The following is a 19,449-nucleotide window of genomic DNA, read 5'->3' as shown; positions in this document are numbered from 1 at the left end:
CACTGGTCAGCTTTGGTGTTTGAATACAGTTTGAGAATCGGAAAAGTAGGATTCTGGATCATCTCTCTAACTTCTAGGAACTGCAAATCACAAGTTATGTCTGAAATTGGTTCGCTTTTCTTCCCTGAGCCCTTTTTATTGCTATATTGTCACTGAAGTAATTGTGAGTGATATTTTGCTTTAGAACTCTATAACTTTTCTCTCAATTTGTGATTTTCATTCTCAACAGCTCTTTAATTTAGTTCAATGCAATCAGCACTTGTGAATTTTGAATTCAAAGTATATACACATTATTACACATTAACTAAAATGCACATTTTATATCCTGAGCACGTAAGCAGGCTGTACATATTTCAGGAGAAAGTGAGGACTGCAGATGCTGGAGATCAGAGTCGAAAGATGTGGTGCTAGGCAAGCATAGCAGGTCAGGCAGCATCTGAAGAGCAGGAGAATCGATGATTTGAGCATAAGCTCTTCATCAGGAATGAGGCTTGTGGGCCAAGGGGGTCGAGAGATAAATGGGAAGGATCTGGGAATGCAATAGGTCAATGAAGGTGGGGGGGGGGGGGTGAAGATGATAGGTCAGAGATGAGGGTGGAGCAGAAAGGTGGGAGCAACTTATGCTCAAAACACCGATTCTCCTGCTCCTCAGATGCTGCCTGACCAGCTGTGTTTTTCAGTAGCACACCCTTCAACTGTGCATATTTCAGTAAAACCAATATATTCATGTACTCCAGCAAGAGGACACTACTTTGACACAGAGTTCTTTAATTAAATCACAGATGATATCAGAAAATCTAGTGGCCAGAATAGTTTTTTTTATTGATACTGACCACTTCCCTTTTTATGTTAAATGTGACAGCGTAAATATACTACAAATTCAAGCTTTCCAGTCTCTTTCACTGTGCTATTGGGTTTTCACCCTCCTTGAAATGCTTTGTTTGTACCCTAAGGCAGAAGTGGGGACTGCAGATGCTGGAAATCAGAGTTTAGATTAGAGTGGTGCTGGAAAAGCACAGCAGATCAGGCAGCATCCAAGGAAAGTCGATGTTTCGGGCAAAAGCCCTTCATCAGGAATGACGGCAGGGAGCCTGCAGGGTGGAGAGATAAGTGAGAGGGGGTGGGACTGGGGAGAAGGTAGCCAAGAGTACAATCGGTGGATGGAAGTGGGGCTGAAGGTGATAGGTCAGAGAGGAGGGTGGAGTGGATAGATGGGAAGGAAGATTGACAGGTAGGACAGGCCATGAGGATGGTGCTGAGCTGGAAGGTTGGAACTGGGGTAAGGTGGGGGGAGGGGAAATGAGGAAACTGGTGAAGTCCACATTGATGCTCTGGGGTTGAAGTGTTCCAAGGCGGAAGATGAGGCGCTCTTCCTCCAGGCATTGGGTGGTGAAGGAGTGGTGGTGGAGGAGGCCCAGGACCTGCATGTCCTTGGCAGAGTGGGAGGGGGAGTTGAAATGTTGGTCCATGGGGTGGTGGGGTTGATTGGTTTGGGTGTCCCAGAGATGTTACCTAAAGCGCTCTGCGAGAAGGCATCCAGTCTCCCCAATGTGAAGGAGACCACATCGGGAGCAACAGATGTACCCTAAATTGAGCATCAAATCTAGGCATTTATAGCCCACCAGCAGATGGTCTGGCATTTCCTCCACTCTACATTACCATTCAGCCAAGGGATCTACTCTGATTCAATGAAGATAGCAAGGGAGGATGTCAGGAGAAGTGCCCAAAAACATGTAAACGTAAGGTATCACACCGGTGAAGCTACAACAAAGACTATTTGCCAGCCAGATAATGTATAAATAATGCAATAAACAACCAAGAAATCCCATTATCTAGTCAAACCTCTGCAGTTCTGCAACATCAGTTGTGAATTTGGTTGACAGTTGAACAACTAACTGGAGGAAAAGACTACAAATATCCTCATCCCTAATGATGGGGGAATCCAGCTCATTCGGGAACAAAAAACAAGGCTGGAGCATTTTTAAGTATCTTCATACTTAAGTACCATATAGATGGGTCATGGATGGATCCACAAAAAGATCAGCCATGATCTTATTGAATAGTGGAAAAGGCTTGATGCCAGATAGCCTACTCTTGCACCTATTTCACATATTCTTAAGTTCTTATGTCTGTTTCTGGGAATGCAAGTGTGTGACACATGACATGTAACGATTGGACTTAGAAAGACCAGATATCAACATTGTGGAGTTGTGTGGATAGCCAGGGTATCCACAGGAAAAGCAAGGTATTACTTTATATATGGTCCTGAGTAACGTTTGGGTTGTGGTCAGGTACCCTTTAAGTGAGGCATGGGATTGTTCAAAAGTAGGCATGAATGTATGTAAAAATTGCATTAACTTTTTGGATGTTATCTTTTACTTAGTTAATTCTTGAGGCTCAATGATAAAAAAAATTGATTTAACAGATGTCCACAGAGATCCATTTTAAAAGCACACAATGAACTGTACAGTTCCACAGAATCATAAGCAAAATTCAAAAATGTCAAAATGAGCTATCAATAGAGTCAAGAGGAATTTTCTACAAGATTTTAAGAGAAACTGCCAAAAGATCCAACAGGAACTGTCAGAATCAACTCCAAACGTGTTAAAAAGAACAGTCAAAGGAAGCTGCCAAGGAATTTAAATTTCTGCTTTTCAAATATTTGCAAAAGAAAATTTTTAAAGTGCAATAAAAATCTTGCATGACTGATTTTACAATCTTTAATTAGCACAGTATCGTGTCTGCCATTTCATAGTTTGGCTGACACGCCAAAGTCATTATAGACTGCTTGTAGATGGACTCTGAATTTTGATATGCATTTGAATAAAATGTTTGTTGTTATTATGGATTACAGGGTTGAAAGAAGGTAAATCTACTGAATGAAGTCTTGTAAATGAATATTCTTTTTAAAAGAAATAATGTCTACAGTCGGTACTTAGTTCTTGATTTTATTTAATCTCAACATAGGTCCTGAGGTCTGCTTAGCATGGATATTGACTTAGTTATCATGGTAGGAGTAAGAGTAAAAAATAGTGGATGTGAGGGTATGGCTTAGTGGGTAAAGGACATAGATTCGTATGGTGGTCATTAATAATAACTGATTAAGAAGAAAATTACATAGTATTTTAGATCCATTACTTCGTAAAATATATTACTATGATCCATTTTCTCATTGTCAGACACTTTAAAGAAAGCTGTGTCCTTCTACACATGTCTCTTCGAAAACTATTTTCCCCTTTAGCATCTCATTGCCTTAAGGTGGAATTGTCAATACTCTTGCAAATTCAAACTTTAATTTTATGCCAATTACATCTTACAGGAATACAACAATGGAAATCCATATTTTCATTCATGTGATTTCTTCAATCCAATTTTTGCCCCTTACTGCTGCTCTCCTGGCATTATTTTTATGATTCTCAATGACTATTACTTTTAAATGTTATTGTTCTAAGTATGTTTCATGTGTTTCCCTGTCTTGGGCTATTGGTCCCTTCATGAAATCTGTCCATCTTTGATCATTGGAAGTCTACATCTGCACTCTATGTACCTGATCTTGTTTTACTAGACCACTGCTCCTCAGTCACTAACATCCCTGCTTCACCTTTATTTTGCAGTAAGGATCCCTCACTTTCCTCAGTACTGGCACACTTTAGTTATTACTTTACGCACATGTGACTGAATAGCGTTTTCTAGTACAGTGTCTCAATCCTCCTCCATTACATGCTCCTCTCTTGACTCTCTGTCTTCTCTTTGCTGCTCTGCTCTAGTCTGCTGATGGCAGAGTAACATCATCAGTTACAATGTCATTACCATATTCATACCTCATTATACTACAATTATCATCTGGCTTCACCCAGAAACCTTAAATATTACTGTTTTTTAGTAATTACGGTCGAGAAATAATCATCAGCCATAAAACCAGAAGAACTCCTGATCTCCTTTGAGTATTGCCATAGAAATGTTGCATCTACCTGAGAAGGCAAATGGGGTCTTGGTTAAAAATGACATGACATCTCCACACTTGCTCAATGCTGCATGAAACATCAGCAAAGATTATATATTCAAAGCAGGGAAATAAAGCTTTCTGTCTCAATCACTGAAGGTGGAATGTTCCCAACTTCTGATGTGGGCAATACCAAGTCAGTTGCGAAGATATCAAGCCATTAGAAAAATAAGATTCTTGATGTTTTAATGGTGAGTTAAAAAAGGAAGAAATTAATTTATAGGGATAAATAGCTCAATGTTTCTTATTCTTGTCTCATTGATATGCAATTTCCTATTCTCCCATGTGCCAGATAGAAATTAGATGGCAACAATTCCCAGTATGCAGGTCAAAGTAGGTAATTGGCAGCTCTCGTTCACTGCTTGGAGGTTAGCATCAGACACGCACTAGCCTCACCTCATCACCAGGATGCATCTGACTAAATTAAAATATATTCATCTACGTCAGTGCTGCACTTTGGAGGAGTCCAACACCTTTCATTATAGTGTTACTGACAGGCTACTTTACATGCAGGGACAGGTACACATCTCACACATTGGAAAAGGGTACAAACCAGGGCAATTCATTTCACTCACTTTGCACAATTTGGATGTTCACAACATCCCCATTTTGCTTTGTCTTGTTGCACTTTGTCACCTCATTCAATATTACAGACACATAATGCTTCTGTCTTGCCATATTTTTAGAGCAGACACAAAGCTAAGCACCTTGCCATAGTTGTCAGTTATAATCAGTTAATGTGGAAGCTCAGGAGTAATGCAATTGCTGTGAGAAAGACAGGAACATGAAGATTTGGAAGGTCTCTAGATTAAAAGACCGAGCCAACACTCGCTCTGCAAAGTGCAACCTGTGTTACCTTGAACTGCAAATAATCAACGGCCATGAGAAATGGCTGCCATCACAATTAAGTGGGTGGAGTAAGCATTTGTTTGAAGATGTGAGTTCTACTTCTGTGCAATGTGAGTCTCTTCAAAGGCCAATTACATAATCAGGCACTTACATAATACAGTTAAAGACATCTGTGTTCATAGAATGCTTCATGTGAAATGCACCTCAGCTATGTGGGGATAAAATTCTGGCAACAAATAATCTTGACCAAGTCATTAAAATTTGAAAATTGCCAACTCTGTAAAGCAGAAGTGAAGACAGACAACCTTCATAGTGTAACCTGCAAGTCACAGTTCACAAAGACAATATGAAGTCTCATAGTCCGCTCAAGGATGCAGAGCTGATTACCTCTCACATTGAATTGTAAGTGTTTGCCAACATACATTTATATGCAATGCTGCCTTTCTTGGAAATGTGGGGAAACACGTTACCAGTAATTCCTCTGCATTTATAATCTATTATGGCATTTGCATGACAATGACCAGAATAAGGTCCACTATGTTAACATTACAGGCATTCAATGACCCTCCTTGTTCAAGTCCTCCATGTATTGAGGATTATGCTAAACAGCCGTTTATGTGTGATGTAAATACTGACTGTTCACATTGGTGGCACAGTGGTGGGCGGCACGGTGGCACAGTGGTTAGCACGGCTGTCTCACAGCACCAGAGACCCGGGTTCAATTCCCGACTCAGGCGACTGACTGTGTGGAGTTTGCATGTTCTCCCCGTGTCTGTGTGGGTTTCCTCCGGGTGCTCCGGTTTCCTCCCACTGTCCAAAGATGTGCGGGTCAGGTGAATTGGCCATGCTAAATTGCCCGTAGTGTTAGGTAAGGGGTAAATGTAGGGGTATGGGTGGGTTGCGCTTCGGCGGGTCGGTGTGGACTTGTTGGGCCGAAGGGCCTGTTTCCACACTGTAAATCTAATCTAAAAAATTACTAAGGACCTGTTCTGTTTCTGGTATTCCACACATGGGACCACTTGAAAATGGCCACAGCAGGGACCATTATCCCTGTCGCTATGGTGCAATTAAGATACAGAGAGATAGAGGTGGGTTAGAGTTAAGAACAAATATAGCTGCAATCCCAGAATCAGCAACAACCTTCATTCTTATAGCTACAGTTATAACGACAGTCAATTAGACAAGTGACGACGTAAAATAGCAATAAATTTATGAATGTGAGTTCTATTTACAATGAAATAGTCCCCATGTTGCCCTACGTGCCTTCAGAAGCTACCTTTATGTTCACCTCCCAAGACCTGCACCGTGAAGGGTCAGCAGCGACTGACCTGGTCAACAGCTAAGCTTTAAATATGGTGTCAGTGGCAGAAATCCTGTAAAATATTGGCAGTCATGAATGCATCTGTTGTTGGCGAGCACAAGATATTGCAGGTGTGGTGCCTTTGATGCATGGTGCATACACAATGAAATGAGCAGCAGAGAATTGTGTGAGAAAACCCACTGAAGCTCATGGAGCGAAATCCTCCATGAAAATCCCTGGAATTGACACTTAACTGATTTTTGGTACAACTCAGCCCTTAGTTTCCAAATGTGCGTTATCTGCACTCTGGCTAATTAATTAAAATAGAAAAATAGAAAAGGAATCATTGCTTATTATTATAACTAGCAGGCCAGTTCACATTGCTCAGTTTAAAATCAAAAAGCACAGACATACTCAAGTCCAAATACAGTATTCTCAATCTACAGAAGTGAAAATAGCCAATAGCATTTATATATATCTTTCTAAAATCCTTCCAGAAAATATTTTAGTACTTACCTCCAAATTTGTTTTTGCTGATCTACAATAGAATGCTCAGAGTTTACTTAGTAATAATTGCTGGCAACAAATTTCCAGGTTACCGAAGGTCATAAAAATTCTCATTCATCTCTTTAGCAACTGTGTTTATCCAGAGAAACCATGTCGCAATAGTTTTTTTTACATAAATCGTAAGCTGTAAAATCACTTTTACAAAGACAGTGTTAAGTTTCCTTCAAAGCTGGGCTACAGCTTGATTCCTGCACGCTTGTAGCCAATTGGATTAAAACTATGGAAACTCGACTCTGTGAATCTTCCAAACAGCAACACTGAAATATGGCCTGGGATTTGATTCCCTTGTGCATATTCAGAGAATGAAACAAAAAATGAAGCAAATCACTAAAGCAATACAATCAGGGAATTCTAAGATAAATAATAATTTGCCTTACATTTAGGAAACTGATAAATTCTGAATATTCTGAACCATGTTTAACACTGCAATTCAGAAACAGAGAAGGCATTAAACTTAATGTCTGATACTACTGTTTTTTTTTCAAACATGGTTGAACAAAAAGCCCATAAAACATAGCACAAGAAGATCTCAATATATGTAATATTAGAAATGACGCATGATTGATATATTCCATTCAAAATAATATTCAAACACAGGCAAACTTATCTGCATATTTTATTTTTTGCTACAAATACATTCTAAATTATTTTCTCAAGCGTGCTATCATTCACTCTTTTCACTAGTAAACCTCATTTAATAAAGAATACAGCTGATATGTCTCACTTCACTGTTCAGCATACAACATCCTCGAGAACTAAATTACACATTTAGCTCTGAAAGTACTAATGTTAACGTTCACAGCAACTAGGAATATTTTTGCAGTAACTTTTATACTTCAATATTGTTTGCTGCAACCGACTGACTTAATTTGATTAACAAGAACCATTTAGCTCTTTCAAGGTTGAATGCTGACATTAGTTTTTCCAGCAGAGACATTTTGCTACACTAAAATATTCTGCAGTTGAAATCAAATCACAGTTGTTATTAATCTAATTACAAAGTTGTCAGTAACTTTCCTGAACAGTGAAAATTAGCTCAATTTTACAGTTGAATTTGTAACTCTTGAATTAATTTCATTAGAGTTTGTCTTTCATTGTTGTAAAAAAAGTTCATCATTGTGGATTCATATCTACCAGCTGCAGTTCACCAGAACGTCCTGCTCCGTACAACTGCTTCATTTGGGTAATAATGGCAGTTGAATTCATGAACACAGCTGTTGCAGAGTATCAAATGGACTATGTACAGATAACCATACGTACCCAAAATAACTGAAGTGGATCAGCATAGTTTGAGAAAGTACACATTGAACTTTGCTAAATACTTGCTCAAACCTTACTATGGTAGAGGCACATGTGATACAATTCAAAGAAGAATATACAATTTAAATAAATTAAAATCTGGAAGGAAAATAGCAAGTAATGAATTGTTTCCTCTGCAATTATCACTCCAGCAATGCCTTTAACTCTTTGACCTTGGCAGCTTACAGTTTTATTAGGCAACTTAAATGTATTCAGTCAAAGTGTCTGTACTTGCATTCCATGATCACAGATAACACCTTACAAATATAAAAAACTGGTTCAAATTTAGTTCAACAGATGTGAACAAAAAATTCTATTCATTGTTATTAAATGATACACTCCATAACACTTGTGGTTGTCATAGTCTTAAGCTATTTGCATATTTCTCTTTTAGTAAATTCATTAGCCAAAGTCAAGGCCAAACAGAAAGGTAAAATACTGGATATGACAAACAGACCATAACAGGAAGGGCAAAAGAGTATAAATCTAAGAATAAACAAACAGATAAGACAAGAGCTTACAAAGAAATTAAAAGAATAAAACTGAAGACTCTGCATCTGAATGCAAGTAGCATTTAAATCAAAACATACTACTGAGAGTGCAATCAGAAACAAATAAGTATGATCTGGTAGCCATTATAGAGACATGGCTGCAGGATGACACAGATAGGGACCTGAATGTTGGAGGTTACAGGGCAGTTAAGCATGACCAGAAAGTTGGAAAATGTGCAGGGGTGGATCTATTAGTTAAATGAGCCAAGATGAAATCAAGCAAAACAAGTGAGAAGGGGGGACATAGTAGAGTGCATACCTCCACTAGGCTGTGTTAATTGTTATTTTCTTGAAAGTTTTGACTGCTTGTTTACTGTTTTGTTACTACAAAGTTGAATATAGAAACATGTTTATGAAGACCTTCCATTTCACTGAGGTGACTTCAAACTGATCCAAATGCACTTACCTGTTCTGAAGCCACTGTTTGCATTTTGACAGCTCTGACAAATTACACCACAATTGCTGATACAGTCCGTAACATTTTAAAGTAATCAGCAACGTTCAAAATCAAACAACCCGCAAAATTCGAAGGAAAAGAGTCAGCGCACCCTATCTCCCCAAGTTAACAGACCCTTCAATAAATTCCAGAATCATGATCCACACCTTTGCAAAAAAAACTAATCAGTCTTTTTTCTAGGGCCATGCTGTATCTGTGCGTCAAGCTTCTTTGAAATTCATCTATTAGTTTCTGAGGTATATTGTTTATAGACTAACAGGGATCAAAACATTATCTTCACCCATGTTCTGTGGAGGAGTAAAAGCTGTTGTCAGAAGGAAGCGAAGGAAGGCTGGTGTGAGGAGCTCTCAATAAGTCGTGCATATCCACCCAGAGTCTTCAGGGGACAATTCCTTTTCTGAACACCAGTGAAGAACAACCGTGTGAGCTATCTGTACTTCAGCAAAAGCATACCTCATTGACATATGCCACTTGCTGAACTCATAATTGCAACCACACAGCAGAGTGAAGGTGACCATGGAATGAAATTTCATGTACTAGTCTCCTGTTGGCTGAAACAAGCAAAGTTTGCGACATAGAATCTCTACAGTGTGGAAGAAGGCCATTCAGCCCATCGGGTCCATACCAACTCTCAAAACAGCATCCCACCCAGACCCACTGTCTCCCATTCTATATCTGTAACCCTGCATTTCCAATGGCTAATCCACCTAATCTGCACATTCCTGAACACTATGGGCAATTTAACCTTGCCAATCCACCTAACCTGCACATAGAGTCATTCAGCATAGGAACAGACCTATCAGCCCAACTCACCCATACTGACCAGATATCCTAAATTAATCTAGTCCCATTTGCCAGCATTTGACCCATATCCCTCTAAACCTTTCCTATTCATTTATCCATCCAGATAACTTTTAAATATTGTAATTATTTTGCAGCTATCCATCCACTGTCATGTAAGGGAGATCATAGAGTCTATATTCAGTGACAACTAACAACACCTCATTTTCTTGTGCTAGAAAGTGGAAAACAGAGACTTGCACATGGCTCCGCAAGGATTGCAGAATACCCCGTAATGTAGTCAACAATTCATTGCAAACAGGTTGTCATATAGATGCCAGATGCCAATTCACAAGTACCACTACAGCACACAAATATTGTTGGACTTAGCTTGAGCTGCAATGGAAGCTATGACATCAGCCGTTGGATGCTACATTATGGTTGGGACCCATAGTGAATGAGTGGAGTTGTTCAGAAGTCACCATATATTTCTTCATTTCACTGTCTTCCTGCTCATCCTCTGCTGATTGATGAAGTTGCAATTCTTAGATATCTGAAAGGAGAAATGCATGAGGGAAGATTGTTGGGAGGGGATTGGAGGAAAGTCAAAAGTGCATGCTTGCACTATCTACACCTTCTTAATCAGAAGGAGCATAGGATGAAACCGAAGTGGAATGTGAACAAAAGAATTATATGGTATGAACATATCGTTATCTTTGATGCTTTCAACGTTGCCACATTCTTGGTGTTGTTCACTCCAATAATGTGAGCACCATATCTTTTATTACTGAAGACATGTAGCAACCCCTGCACCTGCCTATTAGGTGTTGGTGACTTTGGCTGTGTACCAAAACACCACCCAAAGAAGACAGAGGTTTATCAATGAATGTGGTTCATTCATGGAGGATAAGGTCAGGGATATGGCGATGTGAAGTCATAAATGTCTGATGTCCTCGGTGTTGTCTGAAATGAGGCAGTAGGGGCACTTCATCAAGAGAAGAAAGTAAGGATCCTGAAGCACTGTGCCAGTGTCCAAATGTATGTCTACCCCAGGATTTTGACTGGCAGTATACTTGCAAGGCTTTGGGATCATCTGCATTATTTCAATAACCCACTAAAACTGCTTCCAGATAACGTCCTTTAAAATGCATGGAAGGGAGGGCCAGCCATGCCTGCAAGGGCAACTATGTCCATAAAACTCATGAGTGCACCACTGGACCCTAACATGGACATTCAATAAAGAGTGAACTAAAAACACAACCTTGTTTCTTCCACCAAAAAGGAAGTATCCTGAACTTCCCTCAGACAATCAATGTGTGCCAACCATAAGACACACCAGTATGTTGAGATCTTTGGATAAGTTTGCCCGAGAAATAACAATAATAATTCATACATTAGAAAAGTGAAATAGAACAAAGAACAAAGAAAGTTTACAGCCCAGGAACAGGCACTTCGGCCCTCCAAGCCTGAGCCAATCCAAATCTATTGTCTAAACCTGTCGCCCAATTCCTAAGCATCTGTATCCCTCTGCTCCCCACCTACTTGTGCATCTGTCCAGACGCATCTTAAATGAATCTACCCATGCCTGCCTATACTACCTCTGCTGGCAATGTGTTCCAAGCACCTACCACCCTGTGTGTAAAGTACTTGCCACGTGTATTCCCCCTTAAACTTTTCACCTCTCACCTTGAAAGCGTGACCTCTCATTATTGAATCCTTCACCCTGAAAAAAGCTTATCTCTATCTACCCTGTCTATACCCTTCATGATTTTGTAGACCTCAATCAGGTACCCCCTCAATCTCCTTTCTTCTAATGAAAACAATCCTAATCTACTCAACCTTGCTTCATAGCCAGCACCTTCCATACCAAGCAACATCCTCTTAAACCTTCTCTGCATTCTCTCCAAAGCGTCCACATCCTTTTGGTAATGTGGTGACCAGAAATGTGCACTGTAATCTAAATGCAACCAAACCAATGTCTTGTACAATTTTAACATTACCTGCTAGCTCTTATACTCAGTATCCCGTCCAATGGAGGCAAGCACAGCATATGCCTCTTGACCACTCTATTCACCTGTGCAGCAACCTTCAGGGTACAATGGACCTGAACTCCCAGATCTTTCTGCTCATCAACTTTTCCCAAGGCTCTTCCGTTTACTGTATATTCACTCTAGAATTACACCTCCCAAAATGCATCAGCTTACATTTGCCTGGATTGAACTCCATCTGCCACTTCTCCGCCCAACCCTCCAGTCTATCTATATTCTCCTGTATTATTTGACAGCCCCTTGTGCTTTTTGCTACTCCACCAATCTTTGTGTCATCTGCAAATTTGCTGATCAAACTAACAGCGCCCTTATCCAGATCATTTATGTACATCACAAGCAACAGTGGTTCCAATACTGACCCCTGTGGAATACCACTGGTCACCTTTCTCTATTTGGAGAAACTCCCTTCAACTACTACTCTTTGTCTCCTGTTGCTCAACCGGTTCTTTACCCACCTAGCTAGAACACCCTGCATACCATGTGACTTCACTTTCACCATTAGTTTACCATGGGGGAACCTTATCAAATGCCTTACGAAAGTCCATATATATGACATCTTCAGCCCTTCCTTCATCTATCAACTTGGTCACTTCCTCAAAGAGCTCTATTAAGTCGATAAGACACGATCTCCCCCACACAACGCCATGTTGCCTATCACTGACAGGCCCATTCTTTTCCAAAAATAAATAGATTTTATCTCTCAGTACCTTCTCTAGCAACTCTCCCACCACTGACGTCAGGCTCACTGGTCTATAGTTACCCGGAATATCCCTACTACCTTTCTTGTGCAAGAGGACAACATGAGCAACCCTCCAGTCCTCCGGCACCTCACCTGTGTTTAAAGATACTACAAAGATATCTGTCAGGGCTCCAGCTATTTCCTCTTTCACCTCCCTCAGCAACCTGGGATAGATCCCATCCGGTCCTGGGGATTTGTCCACCTTAATAACCTCTAGCCTACCCAAAACATCTTCCCTATTTATGTCAACGTATCCAGACTAATCAAACTTCTATCTCTAATCTCAATATCCATCATGTCCTTCTCCTCAGTGAACACTGATGCAAAATAATCATTCAGAATCCCACCCATTCTCGCAGGTTTGACACACAGCCTTCCCTCCTTATCCTTTAGAGGACCAATCCTTTCTCTAGTTACCCACTTGCTTCTTAAAAAAGAATAAAATGCTTTGGGAATCTCCTTAATTCTGCTCATTAAAGCTATTTCAAGACCCTTTTTAGCCCACTTGATTCCTCGTTTAAGACTTGTCCTACTCTCTTGATAGTCCTCCAGGGCCCATTCTGTTCTTAGCTGCCTGGTCCTTATGTATGCTTCCTTTTTCCTCTTGACTAGTCATATGGTTTCTCCTGTCATCCACAATTCATGAATCTTGCCTTTCCTATCCTTTGCTTTCACCAGGACATGCCTATCCTGCACTATCTTTAACCTATCTTTGAAACCCTCCCACATATTAAATGTGGACTTCCCTTCAAATAGCTGTGTCCAATCCATATTTCCCAGCTCCTGCCTAATTTTGATATAATTGGCCTTAGCTCAGTTTAGTACTCTTCCTTTAGGGCCATTCTCATCTTTGTCTATGAGTATTCTAAAGCTTACAGAATTGTGGTCACTGTTCCCAAAGTAATCCCCCATCACAACTTTTACACCTGTCCTGGCTCATTCACCAGTACCAGGTCCAATATGGCCCCTTCCCTCATTGGACTGTTGACATACTGCTCTAGAAAACTCTCCTGGATGCTTCTTACAAATTCTGCCCCATCCAGACCTCTGACACTAAGTGTATCCCAGTCAATGTTGGGAAAATTAAAATCTCCCATCACCACTACTCTACTGCCTGTACATCTTTCCGTAATCTGTTTACCTATTTGTTCTTCTACCTCACGCTCACTGTTGGGAGGCCTGTAATACAGCCCCAACAATGTAACTGCACCCTTCTTATTTCCCAGCGCTACCCATAATGCCTCACTACTCAAACCCTCCATAGTGTCCTCCTTTAGTACAGCTGTGATATCATTCCTAACCAGCAATGCAACTCCTCCCCCCCCTTTTACTTCCCTCCCTGTCCTATCTGAAGCATCTATATCCTCTAACATTTAGTTGCCAATCATGCAGTTCCTATAACCAAGTCTCTGTGATTGCAATAACGTCACATTCCCAGGTACCAATCCAAGCCCTAAGTTCATCTGCCTTGCCCACTATACCCCTTGCATTAAATTATATGCACTTCAGGCCACCAGTTCTTTTGCATTCATCTGCTCTCTGTCTGCTCTTCCCCTTATTAATGCTAACTTCATGATTCTTACAATCTCCAATTTCCATCTCACTGTCAACTTGTCTTTTCTCCTGATTCCCAGTCCCCTGCCACACTAGCTTAAAACTTCCCCAACAGCAGTAGCAAAACTCCCCCAAGGGCATTATTTCTAGTCTGGTTCAGATGTAGACCATCCAATTTGTAATAGTCCCACCTTCCCCAGAACCGGTCCCAATGTCCAACAAATCTGTACCCCTCCATCCTACACCATCCCTCAAGCCATGTGTTCATCCTGCCTATTCTTTCATTTCTATGCTGGCTAGCACGTGGCACTGGCAGTAATCCCAAGATCACTACCTTTGAGGTCCTCCTCTTTAACTTCTCTCCGAGCTCCTTGAATTCTGCTTTCAGGACCTCATCTTGTTTTTTACTTATATCGTTGATCCCTATATGCATCAAGACAACTGGCTGTTCACCCATTCCCTTTTAGAATGCTCTGCAGCCAATCGGTGACATCCCTGACCTGAGCACCAGGGAGGCAACATACCATCTGGGAGTCCTGTTTTTGGCCACAGAACCACCTATCTACTCCCTTTACAATAGAATCCCCTATGACAAAATTCCTACGAGTCTTTCTCCTGTCCTTCTGAACAGCAGTGCCTGCCACGGAGCCATGATCTTGACAACTGCTGCCTTCCCCTGGTGAGCCATCTCCCCCAACAGTATCCAAAACTTATATCTGTTTTGGAGGGAGATAACCGCAGGGGACACCTGCACTGCCTTCCTACTCTTTTTCTGTCTTTTGGTCACCCTTTCACTATCTCCCTCAGCAATCCTAACCTGCGGTGTGACCAGTTCACTAAAGGTGCAATCCACGACCTCCTCAGCATTGCGGATGCACCACAGTGAGTCTATCCACAGCTCCAGAGCTGTCATGCGGTCAAACAAGAGTTGCAGCTGGAAACAAGTGTAAGAGTCAGGAACGTCAGCCTCTGTAAGGTAAGGCTTTTTATTTTTTTCTCTTTCTTTTCTTTCGTATATTAAGTGAAATATTAACAAGAGAAATTTATTTTTGTAAAACACTCCTGTCAACTTTGTGCTGTTAAGGTTTATCTTCCTGACAATGTAGGTAACCTGGTCATGGTGCAGAGCTACTTGTACAATAAGCGAACTCTTGATTAAGTTGCCCATAGATGCAATATTGTCAGCTGATGGAGGGTTTCACCAATGAAAATTCCCCAACCTATAAATCAAATGCATCTGCATGCACATTCCTGGCACTTAGAGTTTTAATTATAATTATCTGCGAAACAACAAAAAGATTAAGAAGTAAAAATTCCTCTCTTTCCTGCTTGCAAGAACACAAAGTAATCCATCATGTGAGCCATGTTGTGCATTTTTATATGAATTTTCTTGAATACATAGAAAAGCATATATGATTTTCTCATTTTTAATGTAAAATTAACCTGTAATTATAAAAGCAATTTATTCACACAATTTTAAGTTGTCAAAATGAACGAGTGAGGTGTCTGAGCGCTAGTGCTGTCACACCCTCCCTTGTTGCACCGTAATTCATTCTTCTTCCTCCTGAGAAATTCTTCAACAATGGTTCAGCACCTGCTCTAGCCAGAACTTAGAATCTTGTAAGAGGTGCAGCCTCTTTTTAAGTCGTCCCCGTCAGTTTTAAGGAGTGATTGACTTGCACAAGCTTGGGAGGTGTGCTCTCATTCAACACTGCATTTAATGCTGTTTCCAAGCTGCAGTCATGCAAATCAGCAGAAAGTACAAATTTGGCGACTGGCAGTATCCGAAGCAATGGGTACAGGTTAATATTGCATTGCAATCTCCACGTATTTTCTTGAAGGTCATGAAGTTTACACCCTGCCCCCAATAATTCCTAATGTACTTTGAAGGCTAATTTTGTTTGATAATATTCCTATAAAGTGCCTTGAGATTTTTTACTAAGTTAATTAAACAATAAAAATGCAGATTTTTCTTGTATCATAGAAATTTTAGGAAAAATGCAACGACCAGCACCAACTGCTGCAAGTGGCTTTTTCTGACTTCAAGAAAGCCTTTCAATCTGTGAACTGGAAAGTCTTATGAAGTATTTTCCCCAATTTTGGCTTCCCTCAGATGTCATGCAATGCCTTCACAATGTCAACAAAGCCTTGATTGTGATCAACAGAACCAGTACAGACCCTATCGCAGTGAAGTCAGAGCTCAAACAAAGTCATTGCATCAATCCTTTTCTCAATATGAAACCTCTCCTCCAGCAAACCATCGAGAGTACAGACAGTTGGAAAACTGATCAATCTATGTTACTTTCAATTCAAAACAAAAATCACTCCAATCTCAGTTATTGAGTTTCAGTATGCAGTACATTTTTGCGTGTATAATCACTCAGAAACTGACTGCCGGGTCATTGTTAATTTTCTCTCCAATGGTTATGAGAAAGTAAGCCTTTAACAAAACATCTGGAAAAGTATGGACCTCCTCCAACCAGCTCCGCAGCATAAGGGAAGATGTTTAAACATTTCCATGGACATACAAAGAACAAAGGACAAAGAACATCACATCATAGGTACAGGTCCTTTGGCCATTCAAGCCTGCGCCAACACATTTTACCCTTTCATACAAAAACTGTCTTCACTTATAGGATCCATACCCCTCTATTCCCTTCCCATTCATGTATTCGTCCAGGTGCTTCTTGAATGCTGCTATTGAGTCTGCTTCCACTACCTCCTCTGGCAGCCTGTTCCCGGCACTCACGACCCTTTGTGTAAAAAACTTGCCTCACGCATCTCTCTGAGCCTTCTCCCACCCTGCACCTTGAACCTGTGTCCCTTAGTAATTGACTCCTCCACCCTGGGGAGAATGCCTCATACTTCATACTCTCTCCATGCCATTCACAAACTCATAAACTTCTGTCAGGTCACCCCCTCAACCTCCTGCATTCCAGTGAAAACAAACTCAGTCTATCCAACCTTTCCTCATAGCTAAAATCCCCCATACTATGCAAATCCTGATATATTTTTTATTTATACCTTCTCCAAAGATCCCCAAAGATTCTGATAATGAGATGACCATAACTGTATACAATATTCCGAGTGTAGCCTAACTAAAGTTTTATAAAGCTGCAGCAAAACTTATCTATCCCTATACTCAATGTCCTTCCAATGAAGGTGAGCATGCCATAAGTTTTTTTTTATAACCTTATCTACCTTCAGTGATCTGGACCTGTTCACTCAGATCCCTCGGCATATCAATACTCCTTAGGGTTCTGCCGTTCACTGTATAATCTCCATCTGTACTTGATTTTCCAAAATGCATCACTTCATATTTTCCCAGATTAAACTCCATCTATCATTTTTCTGCCCATACCTCCTCTGGCAATCCTCCTCACTGTCCGCAACACCACCAATCTTTGTATCAATTGCAAACTTACAACTTAGCCCAGCTACATTTTCCTCCAAATCATTTATGTAGACCACAAACTGTAGAGGTCCCAGCACTGATCCCTGTGGAACACCATTAGTCACAATCTCCATTCCAAAAAGCATCCTTTCACTGCTACCCTCTGTCTCCTATGACTAAGCTAGTTCTGTATCTATCTTGCCAGCTTACCCCAATACCATGTGACTTCATCTTTTGTACCAGTCTGCCATGAGGGACCTTGTCAAAGACTTTACTGAAGTCCATGTAGACAACATCAACTGCTTTTCCCTCATCAGAAGTGGACCAGTTTCATACTTTAGGAGCTTTCTCTTAATGAAGTAAAACAAAAAATATTAAAATTCATCATTGTTACCAATGTATTAGTGCAGCTTTGACCTACTGAGGAAAAATGTATTTGAAGACCATGATCTAAAGCCAGACAGTAAGGTCCTGGTTTACCCAATTGTAGTGATCCCAATACTCTTTTTAGCTTCAACAACATGAACAACTTACAAGCCAGAGCTTCAAAGCATTGCAGAAGTGCCATTTCTTGTTTTTGCAAGACTACTAAATATCATGGAAATAAAGCAACATTCTCTGCCAAATCAACATGGCGAGAATTAAGGCACTAACCACTCAAAACTGCTCCTCTGGGCAGGATGTGTTGCTTGTATGTCTGAAGCAAGTGCTCTGTCTGGAACTCAGATGCAGCAGGACGCTTCCAGCTGGATTGCACAAGTGCCATCTGGAATCACAGATTCACAGATCTTCAGAAGTTCCTGGAGGTCAAAATCCTCACCAAATCAAAGGAGCAGCTGGCTTACGATTGACCAGAATACAGAAGGTTCAGATCAAATGACAGTGGTAAACTCCAATAGTATAGTGATATCTTAATCTGACAATGTGTGCTTTGCTCTCTGTCAAAATAATCAAAACCTTTGGTACATTAAGTAATCCTCTATGTCAATGAAATCAGGAATCGTGAATTTGATTAATCTGTGCCAAAAAATAAGTAACACCAAAAATCAACATCCCCAAGCAAAAAGTGAATAACCATGACTTTTAACCTATTTGTAACCTGTTATTAACGAGCTCCACACTTGCAAATTTCATCATTCGCAGGGTTTCTCAGGAACAGCCTTGCAGATACAGAGGAATGACTGTACATGCTTTCTCATGCAATACACTCTAAATTCCTAGCCACTAAATTTCTTCTTTCTAACAGAACAAAGCCGATTCCACAAAATACCTACATAAGTGCTCCTTTCTGTAAATCAGATTTTGACTGTTTAAAATAATATCTCTCTTTCAGCACACTACAGATACAAAAAGGTATTTAAATCAATGGGATCTGGTGCAGTTATGCTACGAGGATAAAGCTAGGCCATGGAGTAAATCCACATTAGATTACTTGCAGTGTGGAAACAGGCCCTTCGGCCCAACAAGTCCACACCGACCCTTCGGAAGAGCAACGCACCCAGACCCATTCCCCTACATTTACTCTTCACCTAACACTGGGGGCAATTTAACATGCTGAAAATATGTTGCTGGAAAAGCACAGCAGGTCAGGCAGCATCCAAGGAACAGGAAATTCGACGTTTCAGGCATAAGCTCTTCTTCAGGATTCCTGAAGAAGGGCTTATGCCCGAAACATCAAATCTCCTGTTCCTTGGATGCTGCCTGACCTGCTGCGCTTTTCCAGCAACACATTTTCAGCTCTGATCTCCAGCATCTGCAGACCTCACTTTCTCCTCGGCAATTTAACATGGCCAATTCACCTAACCTGGAGAAAGTGAGGACTACAGATGCTGGAGATCAGAACTTAAAAATGTGTTGCTGGAAAAGCGCAGCAGGTCAGGCAGCATCAAAGGAACAGGAGAATCGACG

At 40.7% G+C, this 19,449-nt stretch overlaps 1 protein-coding gene across 1 annotated transcript in view; it reads right to left on the bottom strand.

The window, feature by feature from the left end:
- The window catches only part of akap6 (A kinase (PRKA) anchor protein 6), a 375,831-nt gene that overhangs the window by 290,778 nt on the left and 65,604 nt on the right, over nucleotides 1–19,449 (bottom strand). The window lies entirely within an intron of this gene.

Source organism: Hemiscyllium ocellatum, chromosome 8 (assembly GCF_020745735.1).
Source record: "Hemiscyllium ocellatum isolate sHemOce1 chromosome 8, sHemOce1.pat.X.cur, whole genome shotgun sequence".
Classification (NCBI taxonomy): domain Eukaryota; kingdom Metazoa; phylum Chordata; class Chondrichthyes; order Orectolobiformes; family Hemiscylliidae; genus Hemiscyllium; species Hemiscyllium ocellatum.
The sequence above is the reverse complement of the archived record's forward strand: the minus strand, read 5'-3'. Positions and strand labels throughout refer to the sequence as shown.